The sequence below is a fragment of the Capsicum annuum genome, chromosome 3, assembly GCF_002878395.1.
Source record: "Capsicum annuum cultivar UCD-10X-F1 chromosome 3, UCD10Xv1.1, whole genome shotgun sequence".
Lineage (NCBI taxonomy): Eukaryota > Viridiplantae > Streptophyta > Magnoliopsida > Solanales > Solanaceae > Capsicum > Capsicum annuum.
Genome location: NC_061113.1, coordinates 204,073,615 through 204,096,875, shown reverse-complemented (window position 1 = coordinate 204,096,875; position 23,261 = coordinate 204,073,615). Strand labels below are relative to the sequence as shown.

At 35.0% G+C, this 23,261-nt stretch overlaps 1 long non-coding RNA gene across 1 annotated transcript; it reads right to left on the bottom strand.

Moving 5' to 3' along the window:
- Nucleotides 1-1,402: 1,402 nt before the first annotated feature.
- Nucleotides 1,403-11,302, bottom strand: LOC124897297. Its single transcript, XR_007054030.1, has 3 exons — nt 11,138-11,302; nt 3,603-3,701; nt 1,403-1,574 (listed from the first exon to the last, which is right to left on the bottom strand). It is a non-coding gene; the product is annotated as an uncharacterized LOC124897297 (long non-coding RNA).
- Between the last annotated feature and the right edge of the window lie 11,959 nt (nt 11,303-23,261).

The following is a 23,261-nucleotide window of genomic DNA, read 5'->3' as shown; positions in this document are numbered from 1 at the left end:
AAACATATTAAATTGAAAGGTGTAATAAGTAAAAATAATTCAGTTAAATTACCCTCTAATTTAGAGTGTTTCTCTTAAAAAGTGCAAAGTAAAACATGACAAGTAGTTAGAAATGGATTTTGTTATATGTGCCTAATTTGCTCTCATGAACAATATCGCTTTGAGTAGCACCCGATAACATACTCGCATACAGCTGATAACTACTCATTTCACACTCACAAAATTCAACCTGTGTTTTGGAAGATACTATTAGTAATAATGACACAAAACAAAAATAGAAGATGGATTTTTCTTCTTCTTTTTTTTTTTTAAAAAAAATAACATCTAATTGTTCATATTTTCCTGCATAAATTAACCTATATAAAAGGAGGTAACAGGTAAATGTTGCTAAACTGACCTTGTCACACTCGTGAGTGTGCTTTAACATTTTAATTAATGACAATAAGTTATCGTTTTCCTTAGCATTTGTTCAAGAAAAATTAGCATTTGTTCAAGAAAATGGAGCAAAAGTTGAAAAAAGTGACACTAATTTGAAGGATATGAAAACTAATAACAAAAATATTTAACTTAGCATTTGTTCATCATAAATATTGAAGTTAAAGTTGTAAATTTAATTTTTTGAAGTAGGTATTTTTTTATTTTAAATTTATATTTGGATATAAATGTACCTAGAAAAAATTTTAAATTTTGTGAATGAAAGTCTCAAGAATCGAGAATTTGATTTGTGTTAGTTTTTGAAACATTTTTAAGACAAATTTTTAAAATTTGATTCAAAATTTAGAGTCAAATATTACCTTAATTAGTTTTTTAATCTTAGAAAAAAGTTTTTTAAAAAACTTATTATATTATATAAAGAAAATTGAGAGGGAGCACCAGCATGCTTAAATTGAGTCAATGTAATGATCCATTTTGTCATTACTAAATTATCCATGATAAATTGATCAAAAATAAGATTTTTCATTGTTCAATATTAAATTTAGCCCAAAATGGCAATCATTTTATTTATAATTTCATCTCAAGTTTTTCGGCAAATATTTAAATCTTTCAAAGTGTTTAGATAGATTCAACCCCAATAAATTTAATTATTCATGAATATTAATATCAACACTTTAATTAGTTTGAAATTTCATTTGGTATAAAGTAAGGTCATACAATGTCACGACCCGAGGCTACCCCCAATTGCAACAATGGTGCTTACGGTCACAAGTAACCACAAGCTAACCCATGAGCTGGTACCTGCTGAGAGCACTGATTAAATATAAACATAACACCAATGCAGAAGATAAACTGGGAAGGAAATATAGATCTGAATAATGAAAATATCGAATCAATCATAAGTCTGAAACATTTGATAAAAACTGAAAGTAACTGACTAACTATTTGAACGTCTGAAAGCCTCTAAACTGACTGAGTTGATGGGATAGACCCCCAACTAACTGCGACTGACTGAATAAAATGAAATACTGAAATAAATGAATAAAAATAATATGTCCTTGATAGATGAGGACTCACCACTACAACTATTGTATTACTCTACGTTGTCTAACTGCGATCGGGAAACTGTGTGTCCGAACCTATGATATAAGACATCATAGCACAAGAAGAGTATGCGGTTAGTACTTTGAATATATTGGTATATAAGATAAGGTTAGGATGAAGTACATGGGGTACTGTGCATATAAAATAAGGACTAATTAAATAGAATGAGATAACTAAACATGAATGTATGAAAACGGTAACATCTGAGAATGCAAGACCAAGTATAAACATATATCTGAAATAATCTTAAACAGAAAGATTGAAATATGATAACTGAATAACTAAGAATTTGTATGTTTTGGTCAGGACAACTTGAACTTAAACTATATTGAATATTGTACTAAGACTGTGGGAGGCATCATCCAACCGACATGCCCCAATTTGAGCAAATTGGGGGCCAACTTGTAACCCCAGTTGGAAGGGTGTCAGTACCATGCTACGGGTACTAACGATATCTATGTGGATCTACTAAACTAGTGTCTCGAAGGACTAATGAGTCATCCTGAACTGGCAGGTTCTCTAAAGCTATACATGTCACCCTTAACTGGCAGGTATACACTTTGTCAATCCTCAACTGGTAGGTATACATCTATAACCTACGCTGGCTACGTAGTTTTGTAACTCAAGGATTGCTACTAAGGGTCACACCTTCTACTGTCAGTTGAGCATCCCTGAGTTCGCTTGGTGCTAAATCTCACTCCCAACTAAACTGACACTGATACTAGAATAGAATGAACTAGACTGAACATTATTACACAACTGATAGTGCTTATCATGATTATTAACATGTAAGTATACTGATAAGAATCATGGATTAACTGTCTGAGTACTTGAAAAGCTACATTTATGTAAATCATATAGGTATTGGGTGTTCATAACCCACCAGCACTGAATGGAATTAACAATAATTCCATATAAAAGCTTTAAAACCATAGTAGGGGATCATTGTTCAAAACCCAACACTTAGGCATTTCATCAAATGCAATAGAGTCATGAACTTAAGCATGGGAATGGGTAAAGCATGCTAGAATAACATGATTATAAGACTAAAATCATAACTTAGGGATTTAACGTGAAGATTACAATATTTAAAATATGTAATGGCTCATCCAACTTGAAAAACACGTATCAACATAACTTGTAAGAATTCACACGAGATTCATGGGGATAATTCAACTTAAACATGAGAAACTCATAATTTAAAACTAAAAAAGGATTCTTAGACTGCATGGGTGAAAGGAACCCATGGATGAACATCACACATACCTCACTAGATGATTTCGTGAAGATTCGTAGAAATTTCTTGAGGTTTGAAGCTTGAATTCCTTGATTCCTTGAGAATGGGTTAGGGTTTGTTCTTGGGGTAGAAGATGATTTTCTTGAGAGATTTTATGAATAAAGGGGCAAATACTGCTCCTTGGGGACCTAAATTTTGTGTTATGGACGAGTTTAGGTTTGGGGAAATGATCCAAATGCCCTTAAATAATAATGAAAAAAAAAAGCTAGACAAAAAAAGAAGGGGGCATCGCGGGCTCTAGACCAACTGGCTAAGCCCCGCGCTGCGGGCCTATCCCAGTGCCCTCATTGTTTTGCTTCTCCAAACATGCCCCTATGCTCATCTAAAATTTCTATAAATCACCTGAGACACAGCTTGGACAACGCCGATTATGATTCAACTTAAAAATTGATGTTCTGAGGTCGGAAAGGTCAAAAATAAAATCATCGAAGTTTAGGGGCCTTGGAAATGACTAAGTCCCAATACTTAGTGAAATTTCTAAGTCTTGGACCCCTTTAACATGCAATCATGAGCTGAATTAAGCTAGGATCTTATGGGGTATTATAATATCTCCCCCAGGAAACATTCGTCCTCGAATGAGGTTGGTTAGCTGAGAACGCTGGGGAAAATTGAGATAATAAACTGAACATGCATGACTGAAAACATGATTGTATAACTGAGTATGAAACATGATACATGAACTGAACTAAATGTATGCAATGACATGAAATTTATTACATAGCTTAAACTGAGAACGGAAAAGAGTCAACCTGAGGAAAATTATTACCTTGCTGACGGCTTTGGGATGTCCTCACCATCTCCCTTATAAACTGAACTTTTTCCATGGCTTCAAATACTGAATCTGGTCCTATCAAAGCAGCTTCACCTGTATCAAACCAACCAATAAGAGATTTACATCTCCTTCCATAAAGAGCCTCAAACGGAGCCATCTGAAGACTAGAATGATAACTATTGTTATAGGCAAACTCAATCAAAGGTAAATGGTCAGCCCAACTACCTCTAAAGTCAATATCACATGCTCTTAATATGTCCTCTAAGGTCTAACTGGTCCTCTCTTCCTGACAATCTTTCTAAGGATAAAAAGTTGTACTGAGATGAACTTGGGCACCAAGACCTTCTAAAAAGCCTTCCAAAATGAGAGGTAAACTGAGTACCTCTATTTGATATGATAGATAACAGAATCCCATACACCTAACCATCTCCCTAAGGTAGAGCCCGGCATAATCCTCAGCTAAGTAAGAAGTATGAATTGGCAGAAAATGAGTTGATTTGGTTTTTTTGTCTACAATGACCCATATCAAATCATGTCGACGACGCATGCTAGGCAACCCTATCATAAAATCCTTGTTCACCACCTCCTACTTCCAAGTAGGGATACTGAACTCTTGCAATGTGCCACTAGGCCTTTAGTATTTATACTTAACCTGCTGACAATTAGAACACTTAGCTACAAACTCTGCAACATCCCTCTTCATACCACTCCACCAATAGATTTTCCGCAAGTCACGGCACATCTTAGTGGCTCCTAGATAGATAAAGTACTGTGCACCATGCATTTTTATAAGTATTCGTTGTCTCAAATCATAAAAAGATGGAACACATAATCTACCCTGACAATGAAGTACACCATCTCCCCCTTAGGAGAAAACATCTACCTTTTGGTCTCTAACAGTCTCCTTCAACTTAACTAGGCTAAGGTCTTTGACTCGAAAAAAGATAATAAACACACCCTTAGAAATTATTTTTCTTGCCTTAAGATAGGAAATGATCTGACCCCAAAGACCAGAGGAACTACCCTTCCATTCAATGACTGGTTCATTAGGAAACTGAAATTGAACGAATCTATTTATGCAATCAACTGAGGCATAACATGAGTGGAGCTAATCCATGTCAAGAATGACATCAAAATCAGTCATATCTAACTCCACAAGATCTGCTGAGGTAACTCTCTAGGATACTATAATCGGATAGTTTTTGTATACCCTCCTAGCTATAATGGAGCTACCTGCTGGAGTAGACGCTGAGAAAGGTTCTGCTAAAGATTCGGGACTGACATCAAAATTGACTGCTATATAAGGGTTTAAAAAGAAGAGTGAAGCTCCAGGATTTAATAATGCATAAATATGGAGGTAAAATACTTGTAACATACTCGTAACCACGTCAGGATAACTTTCCTGATCCTGTCAAGACTGGAGTGCATACAATCTGTTCTGGCGCTGACCACTGGTTAGCTGGAAGTAGTACCTTGCTGGAACTGGAGGACGATTAGACTGAGCCTTCTAGCCGATCTTTAGGAAATCTCTGACTATGTGACCTAGCTTGCCATATCCAAAACACACATCACTTACACACGCCCTGATAATGTCTGCATACTTTCCACATACTATTTTAGTACGAAAACTGTTCACACTACCCTGGGACTTAGATCCTGGTGCACTATCCTGACTATCTTTCCTGAACTTAGGCACTGGTGCTCTAGATAAAGATAGGGCTGGGGCTGAAGACTTCTGGTGGAACTGAGAACGGTTACCGCCCTCTGACCTCAGTTGTGGAAAGCTGAAACTACCTGTTCTGTCCCTCTTATTCTCTCTTTCTTTCTCCTTAATCTTCTCTCCCTCAATATCCTAAGCATGAACCATTAGTCTGGATAAATTCATCTCCTTAATCAAAATTGCAGTCCTACACTCCTTGACCATACTATAAGATACACCAGATACAAACTTACTCATTCTAGACCTATTATCAACTACTATTGAAGGAGCATACCTCGTTAACTGAGTAATCATAAGCGAGTATTCCCTCACACTCATATTACCTTGCTTCAAATTGATGAACTCCTACACCTTATCTTCTCCCAACCCTAATAGGAAGAACCTATCTACAAAAGTCATGGCAAACTCTTCCCACTCTACAGACTCTGCCTCAATACTGCTATTCTTCTTCCACTACTTAAACTAGGTGTGAGCTACATCCTGCAACTGATATGCAAACAACTCTACACTCTCAATCGATGTGACCCCCATAACATCTATCACTTTCTGAACCATATCCATAAGCTCCTGCAGATCCTCCTTAGACTTGGATCTCCAAAATAAAGGGGGATATATTCGCTAAAATCCTAAATCCTGACTGCAGCTATATTTTCCACTGGATTGGCTGGGGCAATAGCCTACTGATTGTTCTATGCAACTATAAAATGATCTATGATAGTAAAAAGAGCTCTGAACCTGGTGTGGTAGACATGTTCATTCAGGGGATCTTCCTAAACAAGCGATGGTGCGGGCTGATTCCCATTCCTTTTTTCATTATTTCTTTTGGGAGGCATTGCTATAAATAGAATGAAGGATGATTTAGAAAAAGAGATTAAGTAGAGATCATGCTCTTTTGCATGACATGAATACTGAAAAAAGGGAAACTTTTTCTAAAATATCTTGTAGCCTCTTGTCCGTAAGTGTGGTGTGCTTCACACCCATGCACAAGACTCTACTTAATGTGATTTTCAGACCCCCTAGAACACTTTAAAACTCTAGGCTCTGATACCAAGTTTTGTCACGATCCAAGGCTACCCCCTAGTTGCAACAATGGTGCTTATGGTCACAAGTGACCACAAGCTAACCTATGAGCTAGTACCTACTGTGAGTACTGATTAAATATAAACATAACACCTGTATAGAAGATAAACTGAGATGGAAATATAGATCTGAATACTAAAAATACTGAATCAATCATAGGTCTGAAACATCTGATAAAAACTTAAAGTAACTAACTGACTGTTTGAATATCTGAAAGCCTCTAAACTGGCTAAGGAGTTTATGGAAAATACCTCTAACTAACTTCGACTCACTGAATAAAATAAAATACTAAAATAACTGAATAAACATAACATGTCCTCGATGGATGAGGATTCACCACTACGACTATTGGATTATGCTGAGCTATCTAACTGCTGTTGGAAAATTGTGCATTTGAACCTATGATATAAGACATCATAGCGCAAGAAGAGTATGCGGTCAGTACTTTGAATGTACTGGTACATGAGATGAATTTAGGATGATGTATATGGGGTACTGTGCATATAAAATAAGGACTAATTAAATAGAATGAGATAACTAAAGATAAATGTATAAAAACTGTAATATCTGAGAATGCAAGACAAAGCATAAACATATATCTGAAATAATTTTAAAATAAAAGACTAAAATATGATAACTGAATAACTAAGAATCTGTATGCTTTGGACAAGACAACCTGAACTTAAACTATATTGAATACTGTACTGAGACTGTGGGAGGTATTATCCAACCGACATGCCCCAATCTGAGCAAATTGGGGGACAACCTGTAACCCCAATTAGAAGGGTGTTGGTACCGTTCCACGGGTAATAATGCTGGCTATGTGGATCCTCTAAACTAGTGTCTCGAAGGACTAATCAGTCACCCTCAACTGGCAGGTTCTCTAAAGATATACGTGTCACCCTCAACTGGTAGGTATACACTTTGTCAATCCTCAACTGGAAGGTAGACATCTCTAACCTATGATGGCTAAGTAGTTCTGTAACTTGAGGATTGTTACTAAGTGTCACACCCTCTAATGTCTGGTGAACCCTTATCCCTGAGTTCTCTTAGTGCTAAATCCTACACCCAACTGAACTGACACTAATACTGGAATAGATTGAACATTATTACATAATTGATAGTGCTCATCATGATTATAAATATGTAAGTATACTGATAAGAGTCATGGATTAACTATCTGAGTACTTAAAAAGCTAAATTTATGTAAATCACATAGGTATCGGGAGTTCATAACCTACCAACACTAAATGAAATTACAATAATGCCATATAAAAACTTCAAAACTATAGTAAGGGATCATTGTTCAAAACCCAACACTTAGGCATTTCATCAAACACATGAGAGTCATGAACTTAAGCATGAGAATGGGCAAAAAATGTGAGAATAACATGATTACAAGACTAAAATTATATTTAGGGATTTAACGTAAAGATTACAATACTTAAAACATGTAATGGCTCATCCCACTTGAAAAACACTTATAAAAATAAATTGTAATTGAATTCACATAAAATTCATGGAGATAATTCAACTTAAACACGATAAACTTATAATTTAAAGCTAAAAAGGGATTCTTGGACTCCATGGGTGAAAGGAACCCATGGATGAACATCATACATACCTCACTAGATGATTTCATAAAGTTTCTTGAGAATTTCTTGAGGTTTGAAGCTTGAATTCCTTGATTCCTTGAGAATGAGTTAGGGTTTGTTCTTGGGGTGGAAGATAGTTTTTCTAAGAGATTTTATGAAGGGAAAAGGGTCAAATTTACCCCTCTACTTGAGTTCAATAGCTAAGTTTACCCTTCGTCATACCATCAGGTCATATTTGCCCTTGACGTTAGCAAAGTATTTACTTGTGCCCTTTAATTTAACGGAATGATCCAAATTACAATAAATTTTTAATTTTTAAAGATAAAACCCATTTCCTATTGTGAAGTTCCAATTCAACGTGCACGTGGAAGCTATTTCAATTTGTTATAGAGGTTTCTACCATGCTTAGCCCAATGATACTTCAAATCAAGTGGATTAGACAGGTCATAATCTTGAGCAACAAGACGATTAAGAAATTTACTGAAGGCACCACCACTCATCTTTCGGAAACCCACTCGGGAATAGCGTTTGTTTGAAATTTGAGGTACCGAAGGCACCACCACTCATCTTAATCTTAGCTTATTTTAACTATAAATTTTGAAGTGAAATTTTAAATCTTGAGTACTTACTTACAATAATATATTCACTCAAGAAGTATTAAAAAAAGTGCTAATGACAATGAGAGCACTCTTGTAGGTGATAAGAAGCTTAAAAAATGAAATTAATTTGTTGATAATTTCTTTTGAAACACGAAATTATGATTGGATATGCATTTATTTAAAACATTTAACAAATATTACGTGTATAATTTTTAAAAATTCAAAAATAGATCTGGACTAGTTTTTTTTTTCATTCTCATCTCACACATCTTTAGTTTGTAAGAGACGTTTTCCCTTGTTTTCTTACTTTTTTTTATTTTTTATTCTTAATTTCGTTCCTCTGTCTATCTAGTAAAATATAAAGTGATGAATAATTATGATGATAAATTCTATGAGTTTAATCCACTTTTTGAAAATGGTAGATGGAACCATCACAAAAATTAAACTGATCAAATTCACGAAAAAGTAATGGCTAGTTTTGAATGATTGATCAAATATAAGCGAAAGAAATTATTGAGGAAGATGATCAAAAAATGATCATACATGAAAATTGTTCAAAGTTGCTTTAAGTTAGACCGGTTTAAAAGATTCAAAATGTAAGAAAAAAAGGTTTATGTTACAAAATCTAATGATGTGAAATTAATGGAAAGAAGAACTAAGTCAAAATACATATACAAACCCTTGAACTTTTTATTTTTTTTCGTATTGGCACCTCAATTAAATCATGTACCTATTGAACCCCTGAATTTTTCCATTAAGTGTGACTATTAAGCACTTTTTCAATAAAAAAAAATTAAAGTGTGTGAATTCCACACCCTGATGGCGTGAAAAATGCACCAATAAGAGAAAGACAACTCATTTTGCTAAAAAATAATTCAATCAAAAAGTAAAATACTTTGCCAAAAATATTTTTTGAGAAAACAAATATGGCCTTCTTCTTCTCCGAAAAACATGATCTTCTTCAAAAAAAAAAAAAAGAATCTCCATTTCCATAAAAAATAAAAATAAACCTCCATTACCTCTGTCATATCTTCTTCCACTTTAAATTCTATTGCTATATTCTTTGAATTTGATCCAATAATTCTAGTCTTTTAGCTGTGTCCACCACTAAAGCTCATCTTCACTCCTTCATTTTTTTACTAAAACAACACCTAACAACCATTAGAGGAAGAAAAAAATTCCCTAATTTCGAGGAATTAAGCTCCCTGATGACATCAAAAATTGCAGTGTTAGTGTCCAAATTGCAGTGTTGGAGTCTAAATTGCATCAAGAATTGTAATGTTGGTTGTCACACCCCTATTTTTACTGCCCCAACCCCGCTAGGGAGTTGGTTTTAGAGAAAATGGGGTTTTTCAATTAAAGCAACGTTTTGAAAAAGAATTATTTATTTTACAAAGCCGTCACTTGAACTTGAGTTTGGGTGTTCCAAGTCACCTTATTGAATCTCCAATTAAAAGAAAATGACTCTTTCTTTTTGGTCTATGATCTAGAAATCCGGATAAGGAATTCTGTTGATAGAGGGGAAGGTGTGAGGCACCCCTTGAGTCCCGTGGTTCTAGAACGGTTGCTTTAATAACTTACGTCTGGCTTAAAATAATCTCTTGGATATATAATATTTGTTAGCCTAAAAGTGACTTCTATCCCACTTTTATTTATTTTTGAATATATTTAAAACTGTATTGATGCATAGTTACCAATAATAGTACTTTTTGGCTTTACCACGAGTTTTGGTATATTTTCGCGTCTTTGTGGCATTTATGGAGCATTCTCATTCTATACAAGTCTAAGCAAGATTCTAACATGTTTAAAAATTTATCTGTCCCAAGTAGATCAGCTTTAAAATGATATTATAATTTTATTATAATGAATAGTCGGTAGCAGGGCTTTCCAACTTCATCGTTAACTTTCTCTTTTATATTAAACTTTTAATTTTCTTTGAAGTTAAGAACCTAACTCATCCAATTGGTTTTTCCCCTCTTTCTTCACTGACTTTTCCCCTTCTCACTATTAGTATGTGCTTAGGCATGATGTCGTGAATTATTAGTGAGGTTTTGTGAATATGTAAAATGAGAGTCTGTGTGTGCGAATGTAAGTGTATATTTTTCGATTGGTGTATGTCCTATTGTCAATGAAAATTAAAAATAAGCGATATAATGCATGTTGTGAGTGTGTGAATTTAGTGTAAGTATACAAATATGTGTAAATTATGTGAATCCAGTGAATATGTGTGTGCATATGTGTAGTACATATGATATGTGGATTAGCAAGTGACTATGTAAGTATTTTTTGCTCTGTCTTTTACATGTTTATATGAAAAACTAAAGGATTTATCAGGTACCCTCTATTTCTTAACACTGTTGACTGTATATACAATACATAATTAAAAGGTGATGAACATTGAATTAAACAATCATGTAACGAAAAAGGATAGCTTAGTAACTACACATATTGAATAATTCATGAAATCACTAAAATAATTATATTATGATTTGATTTGCAACTATATATTGAAAAAAATATAGGATCGAATGAAACCTGCAGTGTGGATTTAGCGAAAACAAGCAATGAGATACTACCACCAAAAACTCAAACAGAAACCAAACTTGATTTTCTTCTTTCTTTTTAAGCTACTCTCTGATTTTCTTCTCTGATTGATTTTTTCTCTCAGTGTCGACATTTTTTCTCTGTATGTGTCTGATGTTTTTTGATGTAGTATCCGATTCCACAAAGTATGTGTGTTCTCTCATATAGTGGTATGTGTGTGTGTCAGATAATGAGAAATGTGAGGGAGTTTGTTAGATAATGGGGGAAAGTAGTTGAGGGAAAGTGGGAGTGTGGGATTGTGGGGGTGGTCTGGGTAGTTTAGATTTTTACTATATATATATACATATTTAATTAATATAAATAAAAAATAATGATAAAAATATTAGCTAATTTTTTGAGCTGATAAAAATATAAAAAAGTTAAATAGCTGGTTCTAAAAATACAATTAAGAAATTGTTAGTATTATTAGATTATTTTTCAAAGATATTAAAAGAAGAAGATAAATATAGTTTATATATATATATATATATATATATATATGCATACATAAACACTAAAAATGACGTAAAATATTTAGTTTGGTAAAAAATTAGGTGTTTATAAAATGCCCCTCTTTGCTTAAAAAATATGGAGAGTTTTCAACCAAAGAAGTAAGCATGAATAATTTTGTTTTACCAAAATAAGTTTATTGAAAAATAGAAAAAATAAATACTGGAAAGAGGTGTGACCGCGCCCTGGCTTTGGGCATCCCTACATATTTTGGGTTATAAGAGAATCAGATCACTTGTAGTTCAAGTGGTGTTGGAATGAAGGGATGAGTTTGAGAATCACGTGAGGTTCCGTCGAAGCTTTCGGTCCGTGACTCCTTTTATTACATTAGATAAAAGGAAAAATAAAACTTCAAAGGAAAATATGAGATCTTATCCATTCTATCTGTCTTGATTCTCTTGCTTCAAATCTTTTTTTGGATCTTCAGTTATCGCTTCACCTTCTTCTGGTGGGTACCTTGATCTCAAAATTAATCTTGAAGTTAGGATTTGATACTTGAACTTAAAACTTGGAATGAGTCATTGGCGCTCATCCAAAGGACGGTTCATAGAATATTATTGGATGTTTGTTCTCTTGATCAGAAGCTAAGAAGATGACTCTAGAGATGCTGCGCTGCTACGGATGCAAAGCTGACTCTAACTATCTTCAAACTAATTATTATTCTATATTCTTACTGGAGACGGGATTTCCATTCTTGGCATCAAACCTGTGCTTTGCAGAAAAACCTGCAACCATAAAAGAAAATAAAACAAAAAGAACAAAATTTTATGCCCCAGTTTGCACTAGGAAAATTTTGTAAGTTATTAGACAAAAAAGAATTTCTTCCCCAGTTTGCATTAGGAGCATTCTGTGAGTTATTGCAAAAGCCTTAAACTAGCTACAACAATAACAACAACAACAACAAACTCATTCCCACATAGTGAGGTCTGGGAAGGGTAAGATGTACGCAGTCCGTACCACTACTCCCGGAGAAGTAGCAAGGCTATTTCCAATAGACCCCCGGCTCAAGACAAGAAATATTAATCAAATTCATACCAAAAAACCTGGAACAAGACAAAACATAAAGATGCCTCATACAGGGAAAGAGTAAACAAAGACTAGTAAATAATCGTAATACTACAAGCAACAAGAAATCATAATAAGAATACTACACCCACCAAGTAATGCCCTACCCTACCTACCCAAAATGGCACTAGTCTTCCTATCTAGGGTCATGTCCTCAGTAAGCCGTAACTGCTCCATGTCCCGCCTAATTACCTCTCTCCAGTACTTCTTTAGCCTACCCCTGCCCCGTCTGAAACCATCCAAAGCAAGCCTCTAAACTAGCTACTTAAGTGAAAACGATAAAAAATGCTAGAAATCTAGGCTAGGTAGAAAAATAAAACAAAGTTTCTATTCTAAATAATACAACCAAGGTATGTTATGCCTTGTGAATGCATGAAAAAGAATTAGAATATATTATTTTTACTTAAAATGAGACTGGGAATGTCGTACCTAGAATGTCAGCTAGGGAATGTCATACCCTATGAAGACATAAAGGAGAAAATAGGAAATTTTAATTCCTAAGATATTAATTAGGAAATGTCGTACCCTGTGAAAACATAAAGAAGAAAATAGGAAATTTTATTTCCTAAGATGTCAACTAGGGGATGTCGTACCTATGAAGACAAACAAGAAAATTAGAAAATTGTGTTTCCTAGGATGTCACTAGGGATGTCTTACCCTAGGAAGACGAAGAAGAAAATTAGGAAATTGTGTTTCCTAAGATGTCAACTAGAGGATGGCGTACCCTGTGAAGATAAAGAAGAAAATTAGGAAATTGTGTTTCCTAAGATGTCAACTAGGGGATGTCCTACCCTATGAAGACGAACAAGAAAATTAGAAAATTGTGTTTCCTAAGATGTCAACTAGGAAATGTCGTACCCTATGAAGATGAAAAAGAAAATTAGGAAATTATTTTCTTAGATGTCAACTAGGGGATGTCGTACCCTATGAAGACGAAGAAGAAAATTAGGAAATTGTGTTTTCTAAGATATCTACTAGGGGATGTTGTAACCTATGAAGATGAAGAAGAAAATTAGGAAATTGTGTTTCCTAAGATGTCAACTAGGGAATGTCGTACCTTATGAAGACGAAGAAAAAAAATTAAAAAATTGTGTTTCCTAAGATGTCAACTAGGGGACATCGTACCCTATGAAGACGAAGAAGAAAATTAGAAAATTTTTTCCTAAGATGTCAACTAGGGGATGTCGTACCCTATGAAGACGAAGCAGAAAATTAGGAAATTATTTCCTAAGATGTCAACTAAGAGATGTCATACCCTATGAAGATGAAGAATAAAATTAGAGAATTGTGTTTCCTATGATGTCAACTAGGGGATGTCGTACCCTATGAAGACATAATATAATTATTATTATCATCATTTTTTAATTTTTATTTTTTTAATTTATTCATTTATTTATTTAACAAAAGAAAGAAAAAAATGCCCCGGTTTTGAATATGAGGGGTTTTAATTTTTTTTTAACTTTTTTCTTTTCTTTTTGAAAAAAATGCCCCAGTATTATACCTTTCAGGGATATTAAAAATTTTATTCTGCGAGACCGAACCTTATTGTAGGATTGCCTACGTATCTTGTGTAGCAAGAATCAGGTCAAACGTAGTTAAAAAAAAATATTATTTTGAAAGTATGAGTTTTGTAAAGATTAGAAGAATAAGAAGAATGAAAACATTTCAGCTCTTGACTTCGACTGATACCAACAATTAGTATTATGCATAGGAGTTACCTCAAATTACTTTCAAATAAGAACCAAAGTCAACTCAAAAGTAATCACTGTAGTTTCAATTGGTACCCCATATATACTTAAGTTTTATACGAGATATATATTTCTTGCTCCAAATCAAGCATTTAAATTACTCTTATCCTCATGTTTCTAATTCCCTTATGAAAACTAAAGTCTTAATTCACTCACCTTAAAAGAGTTTAAATTTTAGGACGTTCAAGAAACACTCACACTCAGACAGATATTCAATGCATGCTATAAGACACCATAAGCTTGGACATCATGTAAGTATCCACTAATGTGAGAACACTCAAAATGAAATCAAGTAGGACTTGTCATTGGCTTGTAGTGTTAGCTTAGGAATGGGTAGGATATTCATTTGGATAGAGTGACTATTTCCTCCTTCAGCATTACATTTTGCTCTCAATATTCTGCATTTTTGCAGTTAATCTTCATTTTATTTGTTGCTTCCTCTCATCATTTTTTTTTATTTTTTCTCTTTCCTTCAAAGTCAATTTTCGAATTATCTTTTTTTACCCCTTGTTGGAGGTTTTTTTTTGGATCTTTTTTTTTGGAGTAAGAATTCCTGTTTGTTTATAGCTTTGTTTGAACATTTGCATATCCAATTGCTTCACCATCTAATTTAGATCTTTAACAGTGCACTGAGGGAGATGGGGCCAAAAGAGGATTGTGCATTTATGCACTCAAAAAAAATATAGGCTATGATTTGGGTACCAAATAAAAGGTTTTAGACTCAAAAGGGGAAGTCTAAGGATTACATTTTATTCGGTAAGCTTCAAAGGCACAATCTAGTCAAGGAAAGCCTACAATCCTCTCCCAAGTTAAGTGTTGCTCAAAATTTTGCCTCAACAAACACTCGGGCCAAGTTCTAGATCAACAAAGTGATGCCATTGAATTTTCAATCTAGAGCTCACCACACAATGCACATGAAACAATGAGGTAAGATTTATTTTAAGCTTGACTTGGAGCAAGAAAAATTTATAAGGACAACTTAAGTATAATTAGAGGTACCAAAAGAATCTCTAGTTTACAGTAAAATTAGTCCACTCTATTAGCATATCATATACTTTAACACTTATTTTTCATTCATATTTTTATATTGGTACCAATTACTAAGTCAAGATTTTTTTTGTAGATGAGACCGAACCCAAAAGAAGAGTTGCCTACGTACCTTGTTGAAACAAGAATCAGGTCAGGCGTAGTTCAGGAAATTAAAATGTGAAGCAAAAAATTTTTCTTTTTGAGTTTTGAATAAGGAGAAAAAACTTTTCTTTCTTTTTCTATTTTTTTTTGAAACCTTAATAAACACTTTCTTTTTTTTTTATTTTGTCTAAGAATTTATTTTTGAAGGAGACTAACGTCTTTTATTTTTTTCTTATTTTTTTATGTTTTTAAGAAAAATCAATAGATTTTTTTTTTCAAATTAAATGAGGATCACCGAACCCAAGAAGGGTTGCCTACGTATCTCATTAAGATGAGAATCTGGTGTATATAGTTCATGAAACTGGAGAAATGAAGAAACTCACTTTTTATTTGAATAATGAAAAGAAAATATTTTTTTTTAAATTTATTAATAATGATTTTTATTAATTTTTAAAAATGAATCGATTGATTTTTTTTTTAAGGATCAAAACTATTTTTTTTTTGCTTTAAGAAAAAACAACCTTCATTTTTAAGGATCACCGAACCCGTGGAGGGATGCCTATGTATCTCACTGAGATGAAAATCAGGTGTGCATAGTTCGTCAAGATTTGGGCAAACTTGATAATTTAGAATTTTTTTTCTTTTATTATGAAAGAAAATATTGCACCTCATTTGGGTTTCGAAAAAGAATAGGTTTTAGAGAGAATTTTTTATCCTCTCTTGCGTTAATGGATTCCAAAGCCAGTCAACATCCAAAACAGCCAGATAGTTAATGCAACTAGTAGCATAGAAAAAGGATAGTCTTAGAAGATGATACTTTTCAGACATTCAAACCTTTATTGAGCCTCTACTAAGTCAAAAATGCACGTTATGCAAATAAAGTGGAGCCTAATAGGGATAATAATGTCTAAGTTTCAGTTATGCTAGGTTTAACCAAGTGGATTTAGGTATCTAGGCTGGCTGTAAAATGAGCGGACAACTCAAGTCGGGCAGGGACAGATTTACTGATAGTAGGACTTTCCGACCTCACTGTTGGTCCTTTCCATCCTAAACATGTGTGACTACAGAATCCTTCCAGGAGAGTTGCCACATCTATGGTATCTTAAGCTCGGGAGTGTATACCGCATCTCTGAATATAAAGTATCTAAGAAGACATAGATGGGTGTACGAGAGAAGATAGTTTATATTGCAATTCAAATAATATCAAAGTAGTTAAAAATGTAGGAAAAGAACACATTTAGGCCAACAATATACAATATCAAAATTAAATAAAGCCAAAAAAGTCAATATAAAAGCTCGAATTCTGGTTTTCCCCAGTGAAGTCTCCATCTGTCACACCTCTATTTTTACTGCCCCAACCCCGCTAGGGAGTTGGTTTTAGAGAAAATGGATTTTTTCAATTAAATCAACGTTTTGAAAAAGGATTATTTATTTTACAGAGCCGCCACTTGAAATTAAGTTTGGGTCTTCCAAGTCACCATATTGAATCCCCAATCAAAAGGAAATGACTCTTTCTTTTTGCTCTGCGATCTATAAATTTGAATAAAAAATTCAGTTGATTGAGGGGACGGTGTGAAGCACCCCTCGAGTCCCATAGTTCTAGCACGGTTGCTTTAATGACTTACGTCTAGCTTAAATTAATCTCTTGGATATATAATATTTGTTAGCCTAAAAGTGACTTCTATCCCACTTTTATTTATTTTTGTATATATTTAAAATTGTATTGATGCATGGCTTACCAATAGTATGTTATGAATCCAACCAGTGAACCAATGTTAGACAATGAAGTAAATGGGCTAGCCGTTCAAACTGAAGAAATTAGGTCTGAGAAGCAGCCACATAGGAGCAATAGGCAAAAATATGTCAATACATTTTTGAAGGATTATATATGGAAACCGGGATGAGGTACGTGTTATTATGTAGTATCTATGATATACATAGGGCATCATCATATTATGTTGCAGCATATTCTCGTGTCCTTGCCTCTCTTTCTCTCTATAACGTTTCTCATCTTTACCCCCTTCTTCTAGCCGTAGTAACTATATCAGTTAGTTATAATTAAATTCACCTATGCTACTTGTTACTGAAAGTTCAAGTTACTATATTGGTGCTTTCATTGTTGTATTCCAATAGTGGATACTCGACTCAAGCAACTTAAAGAGGCACAAATAGGCATGGCTCAAGAGATGTCAGAACTTTGATTGACAGTCGACGGTCAACAAAAATTGATGCAAGAAGTTCTTAATCAAGTTTCATCGATTGGTTCTCAATTAAAAGCTACATCGGCAGAATCTTCTCGCTGTAAATCAGTCGAAGTTGTTCTGTCTTCCTGCATCGACGGCAGTAACCCAGTTATGCTCTAACATAAACCAGCATCTGTGGAGCTAAGTAGGTTTTCTGGTGAACACCCGGATGCCTGGGTATTTTAAGTTGAACGATATTTTACTTTTTACTCTATCCTCCCAGAGCAATAAGTATGTTTGGCTTCCTTTTATTTGGATGGGGCCGCTCTTGAATGTTATCGCTGGCTCTTCCGAAATAAGTAGTTGGTTGATTGGCCTTATTTTGGTTCTAAGCTACTCATTCAATTTTCAAAAAGGGAATTAGAGGATCCAGAAGGCCGGCTAGCGAAACTTCATCAAACTTCCACCTTCACCAACTATTAGGCTAGGTTTGAAGCTATCACTAATGAGACTGAGGATATACCAGACACCTTGATGGTCAAGTTATTTGTATTTGGGCTTTATTTGGATATCAAAACTAATGTGTTGGTTCATAAACCCAGCACTCTCGATGAGGCTATTTCCTTGGCCCAAACCCATGAGCAGCGTCTTAATCTAGAAAAAGGGCCAATGCAACCAACTTTTGCTAGGACCCAACCTCTACTGCCCAACCCTCAGTCTCGATCTCTAGTACCCTCTAGAAACACGGGTTTTCCCTCTACTAAGCTTTTTATCAAACGTTTGTCTCCAGTTGAGATGCAACAATGTCGAGAAAATTGATTATGTTATTATTATGATGATAAATATATGGCTAATCATTGGTGCCCAAATCTGCCTCAAATCCTTCTACTAGAAGATAATTCAGACCCCCTATGTCTGGCATTAGATGATACCACCATGGAGGAATTGTTAACTGAGGAGCTCCAAGGCTTGGAATTGCAAACTCAATCCATAATTTTATACCATGCCTTGGATGGAGACCATTCTCCTACTATTTTACGTTTCAAAGGGCACATGCAGGGGTCTCCGATCACTATTTTGGTTGATGGGGGAAGTATACATAATTTCATTCAAACTCAAGCTGCTAAGTTCCTAAACCTCACGGTTACATCCATTACTAATTTTGTGGCAGTTGTAGGTAATGGCCGACGTCTCCATTGTGAAGGGGTGATTCGAGATATACGATTCTCAGTCCGAGGGACTGACCTCGCTATGGACTTGCATGTATTAGACTTCCATAGGGCAGATATGGTGCTTGGAGGGGCTTGGCTGGCCACTCTAGGACTTATTCTTACTGACCATTCCAAACATTATATGGAATTCTATTTGGACAGAAATCAGGTGTAATGGGTAGGTGACTCACCGGATGATCTTCAACAGGCTCAGTTGAAAACACTACACCATTATTTGACCACCGATGTAATTGCTTCATGTTTTTGCCTTTTCCTGGTGCACGAGGGAACTAATATTGAGAAGGATAAAGATATACCCCCTGACTTAGGGGCATTATTGAATTCATATTCTGGAGTTTTCAACAAACCACAGGGTTTACCTCCTGTTCGGGATACGGATCATGCCATTCACATCACTCACAATGCTAGGCATGTTAATGTTAAGCCCTATCGTTATCCACATTTTCATAAACAAATTATGGACCAATTAGTTTTATATATGTTAAGGGATGAAATTATCTAGCCTAGTACAAGTCCCTTTTCATCACCCGTGTTATTAGTTTGCAGGAAAAATGGCTCTTGGCATTTTTGTGTCAATTATCGAGCTCTCAATGCTATTACGGTGCGAGATAGGTTTCTAATTCCTTCTATTGATAAGCTATTTTATGAACCATATGGGTCTCAATTTTTCTCCAAGTTGGGCTTACTGTCTGGCTATCATCAAATCAGAGTTTGTCCTGTTGATGTCCCAAAGACTACGTTTAGGACCCATGACGGCCATTACAAGTTCTTGGTCATGAAATTTGGTTTAACTAATTCCCCATCCATCTTTCAAGAAACCATGAATGACGTATTTCACCCATATCTTTGTAAGTTTGTATTGGTCTTCTTCGATGATATTCTTATTTATAGTACGTCGTGGTTGATACACTTGGAACATCTAGAATTGGTTTTCAAATTGCTCCAACAACATCAATTGGTGGTTAAACGCAGTAAATGCCAATTTGGGAAGAGAACTATTGATTATTTGGGCTATGTAATCTCCCCTGATGGACTGGCAGTGGATTCTTCAAAAAATTCCACTATTAAATAGTGGGCTGCACCAAAGACAGTAAAGGAGGTACGCAGTTTTTTGGGCCTCTCCAGGTACTACAGACGATTCATTCATCACTTTGCGATTATTGCTAGTCCTTTGTTTGATATACTATGAACGGACGCCTTTCTGTGGACTGCTCAAACCCAACAATCTTTCGAAGAATTGAAAGTTTGAATATGTTCCACCCTTGTCTTGGCCTTGCCCAACTTTGATGATGACTTTCACGTGGAAACTGGTGCTTCTAGTGTTGGTATTAGCGCTATTCTTTCACAGAAGGGACATTCGATTGCTTACTATAGTCAGAAGTTAAGCCCTCAAATGCAAAAGGCTTTCACTTACCATCGTAAGATGTATGCAATTACTCAAGCCGTGGTAAAATAGAGGCAGTACTTGTTGGGTTGATGTTTCACCATTTTCACTGATCAGCAGTCCCTTAAAAACCTCACTAATCAGTTAATTCAAACCTCGGAGCAACAAAAGTGGCTTGGAAAGCTGGTGGGATATGATTTCACGATACGTTACCAACCGGAAAAGCAGAACAACGCCTCTGATGCCTTGTCCAGACTACCTGATGCTGCTGAAGTGTTGTTTACTATTTTAGAATGCACTTATAAGTGGTTTGGGAAATTGTTAGAAGCGAATAAATGCCATCCATAATTGTTGTCTGTTCAACAGGGGTTAGGGAGCGAACCTACTGAATATGCTGACTATACTTTTCACAAAGGGCTCCTCTTCTACAAAAGGACGTCTGGTAATATCATGAGATTCTCCCTTGAAGCAATGGTTACTTTTAGAATTTCATGATTCAAATATAAGGGGTCATGCTGTAGTTGCTCGTACTTTTCATCGTTTGGCCTTGAATTTTTATTGTCCAGCAATGCGTAATAATGCTAAGGTTTACATTGCTTTGTGCCAGACTTGTCAGTATTTTAAGGACATTAATCGATTACCAGCAGGTCTGTTACAACCATTATCTGTGCCGAAGATGGTTTTTGAAGAGATAGCAATGGACTTTATTACTTTTTTGCCAAGCTCTAAAGAGAAAGCTACCATCATGACTGTGGTTGATAGACTGTCCAAGTATGGACATTTTATTCCTCTCCCAACAACTTTTAAAGCTCAAACTGTGGTTGTGGCTTTTGTTATTCATGTGATTAAGCTTCATGGCCTACCTCAAACAATTATAACTGATCGTGACCCTCATTTCTTGCATATTTTCTGGAAAGAGATAAATAGATTATAGAGGACTATTTTGGCCATGAGCATGGCGTATCACCCGCAGACAGATGGACAATCTGAGGCATTGAACAAATTTGTTGACCAGTACGTGCGAGGCTTTATAGCCGATAGCCTTCATGAATGGGTATCTACGCTGCCATGGGCTAAATTTTGGTATAATACAGCACTTCATACATCAGCTAGGTTGATATCTTTTCAAGCTTTATATGGGAGAAAACCTCTTATCATAGCTCGATACATTCTTGGTAGTGATTCTGATGATCTCGTTGAGCAATACACGTTGCATCGGGATGTATTTTTGGATCTATTGAATCTCAATCTCTCCAAGGCAGAAGATCGAATGAAAGAGTACTCTGATAAGGGTCGAATTGAGGATCATTTTGAATAAGGTGACTGGGTTTTTATGAAGTTGCAGCCATATAAACAACAATCCTTACGAAGCAACCAACAACATAAACTGAGCAGGAAATACTTTGGCCCATACAAGGTGCTCAAGCGAATTGGGTTGGTGGCATATAAACTCCAGCTACCCAAGGAGGCTCACATTTATCCGGTGTTCCATATTTCATTGCTCAAACGTTGTAGAGGACAACCCGATCAATAAATTACTCCATAGAAGCTCCAAGATTCAACTACTCAAAACCTTCAGGACAAGGTTCTCCTTTCAGGAGGGAGTAATATTATGAACCCAACCACTGAACCAATATTAGACAACGAAGTAAATGGGCTAGCCATTCAAACTGAAGAAATTGGGCCTGAGAAGCAACCACATAGGAGCAATAGGAAGAAACATGTCAATAGGCTTTTAAAGGATTATTTATGGCAACCGGGATGAGGCACATGTATATTATGCTGTATCTAGAATAGACTTAGGGCATCATCATATTATGTTGCACCATATTCTCGTGTCCTCGTCTCTCTTTATCTCCATAACCTTTCTCATCTTTACCCTCTTTTTCTAGCCATAATAACTATATCAGTTAGTATCGTTCATCTTTACTTTCATTTCAATAAAATTCACCTGTGCTACTTGTTACTGAAAGTTTAGGTTACTACAGAGTAGTACTTTTCTGCCTCACTACGAGTTTTGGTATATTTCTCGTGCCTTTGTGGAATTTATGGATCGTTCTCATTTTATCCAAGTCTAAGCAAAATTCTAACATATTTAAAAATTTATCCATCCCGATTAGATCGTCTTTAAAATGATATGTTAATTTTTATTATAACAAATGGTTGGTAGCAGGACTTTCCAACTTCACCATTAACTTTCTCTTGTATATTAAACTTTTAATTTTATTTGAGGTTAAGAACCTAGCTCATCCAATTGATTTTTCCCCTCTTTCTTCACTGACTTTTCCCCTTCTCGCTATCAGTGTCTGCATAGGCATGATGTCGTGGATTATTAGTGAGGTTCTGTGAATATGAAAAATGAGAGTCTGTGTGCGAGAATGTAAGTGTGTATTTTTCAATTGGTACGTGTCCTATTGTCAATGAAAATTAAAAACCAGTGATTTAATGCATGTTGTAAGTGTGTGAATTTTGTGTAAGTATACAAATGTGTATAAATTATGTGCATCCAGTGAAATGTGTGTGTGTATATGTGTAGTATATGTGATATGTGGATTAGCAAGTAACTGTGTAAGTATTGTTTGCTCTGTCTTTTACATGCTTAGATGAAAAACTAAAAGATTTATCAGGTACCCTCAATTTCTTAATACCGTTGACCGTTAAGATAAATAATTATTCATTTTCATAAAATTATTTTTTTCAAAATATTCCCTTCAACCATGTACATAACAAAATATGGTCATCTTAGCTTACTATATACTATATTATTCTTACATAATATGTTCTTCCGTCACTATTAACATGGTAATCCAGATACTTTTTCCC